Source organism: Balaenoptera ricei, chromosome 8, assembly GCF_028023285.1.
Source record: "Balaenoptera ricei isolate mBalRic1 chromosome 8, mBalRic1.hap2, whole genome shotgun sequence".
Lineage (NCBI taxonomy): Eukaryota > Metazoa > Chordata > Mammalia > Artiodactyla > Balaenopteridae > Balaenoptera > Balaenoptera ricei.
The window spans coordinates 833,490-843,257 of record NC_082646.1 but is presented as its reverse complement, the minus strand read 5'-3'; the positions used below and the strand labels follow the sequence as shown (position 1 = coordinate 843,257).

General features: G+C 47.2%; 1 long non-coding RNA gene across 1 annotated transcript in view; it reads right to left on the bottom strand.

Annotated features, from left to right (window-relative positions):
- Positions 1–2,562: 2,562 nt before the first annotated feature.
- Positions 2,563–9,768, bottom strand: part of LOC132369851 (uncharacterized) — a 166,515-nt gene continuing 159,309 nt past the window's right edge. The window contains exon 3 of the long non-coding RNA XR_009504480.1: positions 2,563–2,598. This is a non-coding gene — a long non-coding RNA (uncharacterized LOC132369851). The remainder of the gene's footprint in view (positions 2,599–9,768) is intronic.

Below are 9,768 nucleotides of genomic sequence, written 5' to 3'. Positions count from 1 at the left end.
TAACTTCTCAGCCTAAAGCAGACAGCCTGGAACGCGGTTACGCAGCGCCCATCTCTGCTAGAAAAAGTGCAATTGTAAAACAGCATTACAAAACGTTAAACAATGGATTTACTCCTTTTTTTTGTTTGTTTTTAGTCCATCCTCTTTTCCCTTCTTCCCAATAAACTTTTCATTTTTCTGATTTCACTTTGGTAGCTTAGAAATACTTAGGGCTTTATGTTCTTAAACACAGAAACCAATTAATTCTGAATATAAAAATGTAAAATTGTGTGTTTTACCCATACAGGATATGTAAGGCTTAAGAATCTTATTATTTATGTCTGTGTATACATGCACAGGATTTTAGGTTTAAGCTTATGTTTAACCAAATGCATGTGTCTCAATTTGGGAAAAAAAAAAAAATGAAATTCTCACTGGGCTGAGGTTTAGGGCAGAAACCCCACAGACCCCTGGATGCTGGCCTAAACCCTTGGAAGCATCACCCGTCCCTTCAGCATTGTTTGAAGGATGCCTGCAGGCATTCAGCTGTCTGCTTGCGAACGACACGCATGCAATTATCAAACCTATTACAACGTGTTGGGTTTTGCAACACTTCCACTAAGCCTATTCTGGCAGGATTGCAGCCTCTTACCTGTGTCACTGCAAACAAGTAACTGCTCTGATAGGTGGGACCACGTTTAAATGGCTCCGTAAGGTAGGGAAGGTGCTGAGGAGGACCAGGTAAACCCAGATTCCCACCCTTCCCCCGATACGAACATTCCAAATTCTGTCAGGGACATTCACGTTTCAGATGCGGGGAGAAGGAGGGGGAAACGGGATTCTGAATTTCAGAGGCACAATCTGCCCATTTGGTGGAAGGATAAAGAAAGGATGGAGGTGGCAGGACTGTGTTAAGGTGAGAAATGCAGGAGCAAAGGAGGAGGAAGGAGAGAGGAAGGGGCTGGAGAGAGAGTGAGGAGAGAGGGTGGTGTGTGGGGGGGGGGGGGGAGGAGGGAGGAGGGGGGAGAGAGAGAGAGAGAAAGGAGGAGAGACAGAAAAACAGAGATGCCAGCAGACGCAGAGAGGAATCAGGATGTCCCCTCTATCCTGCCGGTCCCAACAGAAGCGGCGAGAAAGATTTATCCCTGGGAGTTTAAGCCCCTCTTCTCCTACCCCTGGGACCACAACTGGTTAAAGCCAGCCGGCACCTTGCACAGCAACTGCAGTGCCTCACAGCAGGTGCACATCTTGAACCCAGCTCACCAGACCCACTGCCTGGAAGGAGGGCGAACCCCAAACCCGAGCTGCAAGCACCCGTGCGTGCAGGAGCGACGAGCTAAGCGGTGTGTGCACGGCGAGCCCACCTCTCCCCACACACGCAGCTCACACTACTCCCTCTCCCCCACCACCCGGGCTCCCCTTCCCCTTCCCCTTCTGCTCGGAACCGCCCGGGGGGAGCCGAGAGCCCCTGCTGGGTACCTGGGATGAAGAGCAGGGCGGTCGTCACGGAGAAGACAATCCAGCAGGCGGGGTGGTGCATCTTGAGGCTGCGGTGTCCCCGCGGCTGGGCCGGCTGCCGCTGCTGCCGCTGCCGCCTTCCTCTGTGCTGAATTCTGAGCAGGTTTAAATCCAATGTTTGCAAAGGGAGGGAGAGAGCAGGAGAGAGGGAGCAGGCAGGCAGCGTCTCGGGTTTTTTCTCGCGCAGACACACAACTGGCAAGCACCATCAGCACCGATCTGCGCGGGGTGCGGAGCAGACCTCCTCCAAGGCTCGCATTGGTTCCGCGCTCCTGAGCGACACGCGGGCACTTTCCAGCTGGGAGGCTGGGCTCCGGGGAGCTGCGGTCTGCCCCATGCTCGCCCTCGCCCGGAGCACGCGTGTGCACTGCTCTCTGGGGGAGATGCCAGCGCGCAGGGCTTCCTTCCGTGGGCACCGGAGCGCCTTCGTGGGCAGTGGGAGGGGCTGGGACTGGCAGTGGGGACCTCACAGAGCAGGGCTCAGGGCACGACAAGAAAGGCAGTGTGACCAAACCTTGTGCCAATTCCTCACCATCTTTCCTCCTCCTGGTCTCCAGGCTGGGAGGGCAGGAGCCGTGGCCCATGCGGAGGTCACTCGGACGGTTAAATCAGAAGCAATTCAGTTTTCCCAGCAGGAAGATGGGTGCGTTAGGGTTTTTTCCAACAAGGATGCGAAGAGAATTGGCCAGGTTCCCCGCAATTAGAGCATCCTCAAGCTCTCCCTAGACTGGATGCCCTAGACGCCGGAACAGCCGCTGCGACTGCGGTACAGGCGGGGTGCGTTCAGACTAGACGGCAAGGAGGCAGGAACCAGCTGAAGTCGTGGGACATCTCCAAGGTGACAAGGCCACGGAAGGAACCTGTGGCTTTCTGTCTTCCGTCCTGGCTTCTCCTGCTCACAGCCCAGTCGGCCCTGCCCCTGGAAGAGCAGCTCACGTGGATGGTATTCTGGGTGTGCCATGCGGCAGATTTCCTCCTGCTCCGCACCTCCTCTCAGGAAGGCCTGCGGCACCCACCCCCAGGCCCCCTGGCCCCCCGTGGGCTGTGCCCTCTGCTTGCTGAGGAGGTGCCCCTCTGATGGATCCGCTCAGTGTTGAGGAGCTGTGAAAAGAACAGCAGGGGGTATTATAGAAGGGGCTGGGCACGCAGGGCGCAACTATTTCTGTCCCAGGGTGTCCTCCCAAGACCCCACGGTGGCTTGGACTCCCCCCCAGCTCAGTGTGTGCGCGGCTCACCGCAGGGGCAGGTGAGTGACCGACCCTATGGGAGACAGTATTCCCTCCCCTTCACCACGATCGCCAATGTTTTCCCAAGAGCCTGCGTGGGCACGCATTCACAGTTACCATCTTAGCTCATCCTCATCATAGACCCACCGCGTGGCAACACTACTGCTGGATCTTAGTAGCCTGAAACTCAAGTTCAGAGAGGTTCAGCAACTGGCTAAAGGCCACACAGCTAAGAGGGTCAGCAGTCAAACCCAGACCTGTCCTAAACACAAAACCCCACAGTTGCCATTAAGCAGCTATGCCTACCACCAATTGCCAGTGAGTTCTTTTGGTCTGAGTGCCTCCATTTCTACAAAATTAAGACCATTTCCTTTTAAAGAAGTAAAACAATCAATTACTTCCCTCGTTATTAACAAGTCTGAAAGGTTTTCTATACTATGGTGATAGTATCATCACCTGGCACTTACAAAGTACTTAAAGTCCTTTTTTAAAGGCTGGGAATACAAAGAACGTACTTTGCTCTTGTCTGAAAAGGGTACACAATATATTTGCAGAGACCATCGAAAAATTAACATAACGCTACATAAAAGATACTAGGACATGTACATACTAAGTATTAAATTCAGATTCTACAGAGCCAGTAGTTGCAAACATGTCATTCACAAGCAAATTCACGTGTGAATTCTTGAACAAAGCCAGAATCCTATTCATCAGAATTGTCACTGGTGGCTAAATCTGCAGGACAGAACTAGCTTGAGGTGGCTGCAGGATCAGGTGGGCCACTGAAATGAGACGGATGCCCCAGGGAGGGGAAACAGAACAGGCCAAAACCCTCTGGGGAAACATGGGGAGAGGCCTTGGGGGAGTAGGTGGAAGGCAGAGTGGAAAAGGCCTTGAATTCTAAACAAACAATATTTAGAAATTCCCTATTGCTGCTGGAAAAAAAAATTTCATTTTAAGCAGGGAGTGCTACAAACAAACGGGAAATAATTTATGGATTTTAATCTGTGTAGAGTGCACAGCATGGGTTGAGGCAGGAGTACTTGTTGGTGGGTCATCCCAGATTTGACGGACCTGGGACAAGGTCGTAGCAGTGGAAGAGGAAAAGCAGGGGCCGGGGGAAAAGGGCAGAATTAGTAGGGCTTGGTGACTGACAGCTTCATACAAATAACAGGCATCATTTCTGCACCCTCTGGGGACCACGGTTTTCTCAAATATCGTCATATTTTACCCCTAGCCTTGTCTCCCAAGAAGGTATAATGACACCTTTTTTGTGAGATAAGGAAACTGAGATTCAGAGCAGTTAGGTGATTTATCCAAGGTCACACAGCTAGTTAGTAACACAGCCAAAATTCAAACCCAGGTTTTTCTATTTTTCAAAGTGAATGCCTCCCTAAAAAGAAATGATGAATGTCGAGCACTGTCACTTTTATCCACGAGCCAGGTCCTCTGTCTTTGGCCTACAGATCCCGTATTTATCTTCTCAACCAGCCAGTGTAGTAGGTACTACTAGCCACGTGGTACTCGAAGACTTTAAACGACTCCCCAGCGCTGCAGAGGGTGCATGCACCGAGACCCGGTTTGAGCCCAGGCCTGCCGTCCCCACCAGGGCTGTACCTCGGGGGGAGCATCCGTGGCTCCCGCACCCAAGCATGCACTCAACACGCTTCCCTGAGCCCCAAGGGTGTGCTGTGTCCCGATAGGCTCCGAGGGCACAGCCTCTGGCCCTTCTCGGGAAGGACACACACGCAACCCCTCGGTGAGCTGATGGGGGACGGGAATCAACCTTTTTCAGCCTCTTGGACCCGACACAATGCTGGGCGCTCCGTGTGTATTTTCTCTGATTCCCACCCATCCTTCACTGCTCTCCTCCCTCCACAGGTGCAGATGCATACCAGGGCAGAGAAAACCAAGTGCCTTCTCCAAGGTTACAAAGTAGCAGAGAACCCAGGTCTTTCTTACTCCGAAGTTTATGTTCTTTCTCTATTTCCCATCAGTTATATTTGTGTTTTTAAAACATCCCATTTTGGGACTTCCCTGGTGGCGCAGTGGTTGGGAATCCACCTGACAATGCAGGAGACACGGGTTCGAACCCTGGTCCGAGAAGATCCCACAGGCTGTGGAGCAACTAAGCCCGTGAGCCACAACTGCCGAGCCTGTGCACCTAGAGCCCGTGCTCCGCAACAGATGCCACCGCCATGAGAAGCCCGCGCACCGCGATGCAGAGTAGCCCTCGCTCGACACAGCTAAAGCCCGCACGCAGCAATGAGTAGCCAACGCAACCAAAAATAAATATGTAAGTAAAATTGATTCTTTAAAAAAAAAAATCCCATTTCTTCAACCAAACTATTCCCTAACACACACACACGCACACCCTGCACTTTTAATTAAATTCACGTTTAACAAACATCAACGTATAACAATATTTTAGCTTTTAAAATTTGTATGCCTAATAATCTTTCTTAAGGAAACACATAAATATGTATTTTTTACTGATCAATTCTTCTAGGTCTATTAAATGATAAAAATATATGTCTCTTTTATTTAAAGAAAAAGTAGAAGGAGACATGTATAAATACATATTTAATCAATAGATGGCACCAACTCTGAAAAGAGATATTACGGTCTACTAGGTCTGTTTAAACACCTTAAAAAACACAAATACAAATAAAAATGCTTCAATGCATATTTACTAGGGGGACTGTTCTCTTCTCTGAGGTAAATAATATGCAATTTTATACCTTCTATGAATCTTTTTTTTCCTCCCTCTAAAGCAAACAAAACCATCAAAACTGTATTTAAATAGCAATAAGGTAGGGGAACAACCCAACCGAAACCAGGCAATTGTGTGGCAAGGTTGGCTGTCACACTTTCACTCCTGCACACCTACGTGTCTTTCCTCTGGACCAGGGAGAGTTGCCAGGCCACCCTCTTCAGACGGAGTGACGGATTCTTAGAGCTGATGGGCAACACGCAAAGCTGGGTCAGGGTGGGTCCTCTCCCCAGAGATAGTCCTGGGTCCCCAGCCTGCCTCTTTCCCTGCTGGCATTATGACCTTGCGTAAGGAATTCAAGGACTCCCTCTGACCTACATTTTTAAAATATTTATACAAAAGACCGCATGGATGAAGAGACTGCCTTTTGGTACTTCATATATTCATTCATTCATTCGTGGAATAAGCATTCACCGTGTACCTACTATGAGCTGGGTAAATACCTACTGTGTGTGACGTACGGGAGAAGTAATATCGAGCAAGCTAGAAGCCTGTCCTCACCCACCTGAAACTCATCATGTCACTGATTACATTTGTGATAAGTGATGGAGAAAAAATATAGGTCGATAGGAAAGCACAAAACAACGACAGTAGCACACCTGAAGGAGGGCAGGTGGAGGTGGTAGGGAGACTGCCTGAGAGGTGATCTCTAGGCTGGCCTGGGGTGGGACTGGCCAGGAGCAGGGACCCCAAACTGCTCTGGACAGAAAGCATGGCCTAAGCAGAAGCCCTGGGGCAGGGAAGCGACCTGCGGAACACCGAAGGCTCTTCGAGCAATTTCCATTTACCAACTTTGCGCTGAAATCAGCAGGTAAACAGCCTGAAGATGACGGATCAGCGCACTTGGAGCCCAACGAAGGGACAGGAAGGATGGAGTTCTAGATATTGTAACACTGGGTTTTCTTCCCGTAAAAAAATAAAAAAGGACGGATGATAAAATACTACAGATTAAAATCTGACTCTGCCATGTCAGCTCTAATATTCCAGATTGAACTGGAGCCTCCTGGGCTCTGATCCCTGAGAGCAAGCTGAAGACTCTGGAAGGCACTCCTTCAAACCACAAGGTGCCATTTAGCTCAAAAGAGCAAGAATTTATGAAGTGACGGGTTCATGGCCAGAAGAGTAACCCTGCTTCTGAGGCCCAGGGACCCACTCACGGTGGGGGTCTCACCTCTGGTCTCAGGTCTTCATCTATTCCTATGCGTCCCCAAACTTCTAATATGTCCACAGAATAGCTCGGTCATGCCCATGAGAGCTTTAACAATAAATACTGCTTTTGAAACACCCACGATGTGTCAGTTCCCTGCTTGGTGGCTGATAGGTATGAATAGCTCCCACAAATAGAGCTTCTCACGGGTCTCAGACACCTCAGCAAGGACGTCCCTGGGCCCCAGGGAATTGGCAGAAGTGAGACTCGCACCCAGAGCTGACCCCAAAGCCTGAAGCCCTTCTGTCCTCTGATGTACTCACATGAAGCCTTTATAAAGATTTACGGGCTTCCCTGGTGCAGTGGTTAAGAATCCGCCTGCCAATGCAGGTGACATGGGTTTGAGCCCTGGTCCGGGAAGATCTCACATGCCGCGGAGCATCTAAGCCCGTGCACCACAACTGCTGAGCCTGCGCTCTAGAGCCTGCGAGCCACAACTACTGAAGCTCGTGCACCTAGAGCCCATGCTCTGCGACAAGAGGAGCCACCACAACGAGAAGCCCGTGCACCGCAACGAAGAGTAGCCCCCACTCACCACAACTAGAGAAAGCCCGCACGCAGCAACGAAGACCCAACGCAGCCAAAAATAAAATTAATTAATTATTTAATTTTTTAAAAAAAATCCTATGCTTTAAAAAAAAAAAAAATGATTTACTACACGGCTGCCAGCATCGCACATTATTTTTTTCATTTAAAAAACTTTAATCAAAATAATACATGACACTCTCTCACTTTGTCACTACCAAACGTAAAATAGATAGCTAGTGGGAAGCAACCGCATAGCACAGGGAGATCAGCTCTGTGCTTTGTGACCACCTAGAGGGGTGGGATAGGGAGGGTGGGAGGGAGGGAGATGCAAGAGGGAAGAGATATGGGAACATATGTATATGTATAATTGATTCACTTTGTTATAAAGCAGAAACTAACACACCATTGTAAAGCAATTATACTCCAATAAAGATGTTAAAAAAAGTCATTGTAAATCAACTATACTCCAATAAAAAAAATAAATTTTAAAAATAATACATGACAATAAACAAGGATTTATTGTATAGCACAGGGAACTATATTCAGTATTTGTGATAAATTATAATGGAAAAGAATTTTTAAAAGAATGTATATACATATATATATGTATGTATAACCAAAGCACTGTGCTATATACAGTTGAAACTAACACAACATTGTAAATCAACTGCACTTCAATACAAAAAATAATAATAATAATACATGACATACGTGTTTTTTCAAGTTACTAGGACTAAAAGCTCATGATTGAAAACTGCATGCCAAATGCCATTTCTCAGAAGCAACCACTTTCATCTCTTTTAGCTGTTCTGTCTGGTATTTGCTTCCTTATTTCTTTTTTAAAGTGTGCTTATTCTGATATTTCTTGATTTAACAATTTTAACAATTATCCAACGACTTCCTACTACAGAAGGTGAAGATTCAGCCCTGATCACCACCCCCTACCCTGCTCCTCCCTCCGCCAACCCAGTATAAATGTCATGATTTTCAACTATATCAATTTTTAGCATTGACATTGTTATGATTATTTGTCTTTCTAGTAGAACTTTTTGCTTTGCCCAGAAATATTTGCCTTTTTGTTTCATGCGTTTAGTTTTCTATGGACCTATTGTTAAATCTCCCCAAACTCCCTGCAGAATCCTAAAATTCGTCTAGTGATTTATAGGCACCACATTTGAAAGGCATTCTTTCTGGACCTTCTGTTCCCTGGTCCTCCGCTGTCATCTGGGACTTCCCTTTCCTAAGAGCTTACGGGACCCCCTGTCTCTCTCCTGTCGTCTGGATCTAGGTTTTCTTCCACTTGGTGTTCCTCCTTGTTTTAATATAACAAATCTCTTAATAGTCTGCTGGGAAAGCATACATAGGTGGTCATTCCGGCAGGGATCTTGTTTATTTGAAAATGGCTTTATTCTAATCTCACTCAACTTATATATAGTTAATTCAGCTGCAAATAGAATTCTAGGTTTAAAATCAATATCGTCTCCAAATGTTGAAAAGCCATTTCTCTGTTTTCTTCTAAGCTTAAGCATTATTGCTGAAAAGTCTGATGAATGTCAATTTGTATTTTTTTGTACGTGAAATGGCTCTATTTTCTCTCAGTAAACACTGAGGGTGTTCTCTTCACCCATGGCTGCCCAAAATTTCACAAAGATGTTTCCTAATGTGGGTCTCTTTTCTTTCATTGTGTCAGGCACTCAATATACTCTTTCAATATAGAAAATTCATGTTCTCCAATTCTGGGATTTTAAAAATTTTTTTGTATTGTGTCTTTGAAATTTTTCTCTCCTCTATATTATTCATTCTTTGTGGAATTCTTATTAAATGGATGTTAAGCTTCTGGATTAGTTCCCTAATTTTCTTATATTTTCCCTTTTCATTTATCAAGATGTCCTTGGTTTTAACTTCCAGTTCTCCTACTGTTTTTTTTAAAAATTCTATTACAAATGATTAGTTTCCCTCCGTCTTCTTGCGGTCTGATTTTTTATATAGCGCCTGACCTTGTTCCCTGTGTACCGTATCTTCTCATATCTCTCTGAGGATGTCAATCATAGCTTCCAGAGTTCCCCTGTGTGGCGGCTCAGGCTCCATTTCCTCAGTCCTTTTACTCTGCTCATTTGTTTCCATCTTTGTCTTTCCCGCAGGAAAGCCTCCTCAACTATCTGGTGATCTTTGGCCTTCCTTTCATATTTAAGAGCAAAACAATAAAAGCCTGACTGGAATCTCTGTGTTTATCGATGGAGTTTATCTACCTGTGGACCCTTTAAAGATGACGAGGCCAGGAACTGGCCTTGGGACCATTTCCCCAAGTGTTAGTCATGTGGCTCTTTTTGTCTGGAGCTGGAGGCGTTCCCCATTCTCCTGCCAGGGGGTAAAGTCCTGGCTTCCCGCGTCCTGAGGAAGGCCGGGGGATTCTCCACTCAGGGTGGGGACCCTCCGCCTCTCGGCTTGCAGTGGGACCCTCAGCTCTCTTCTGGGGCTGAGCCCGGAGCTTTCTTCTTCAGTTCCTTCAAAAAATAGACTTCCCACTCATGCAGAAG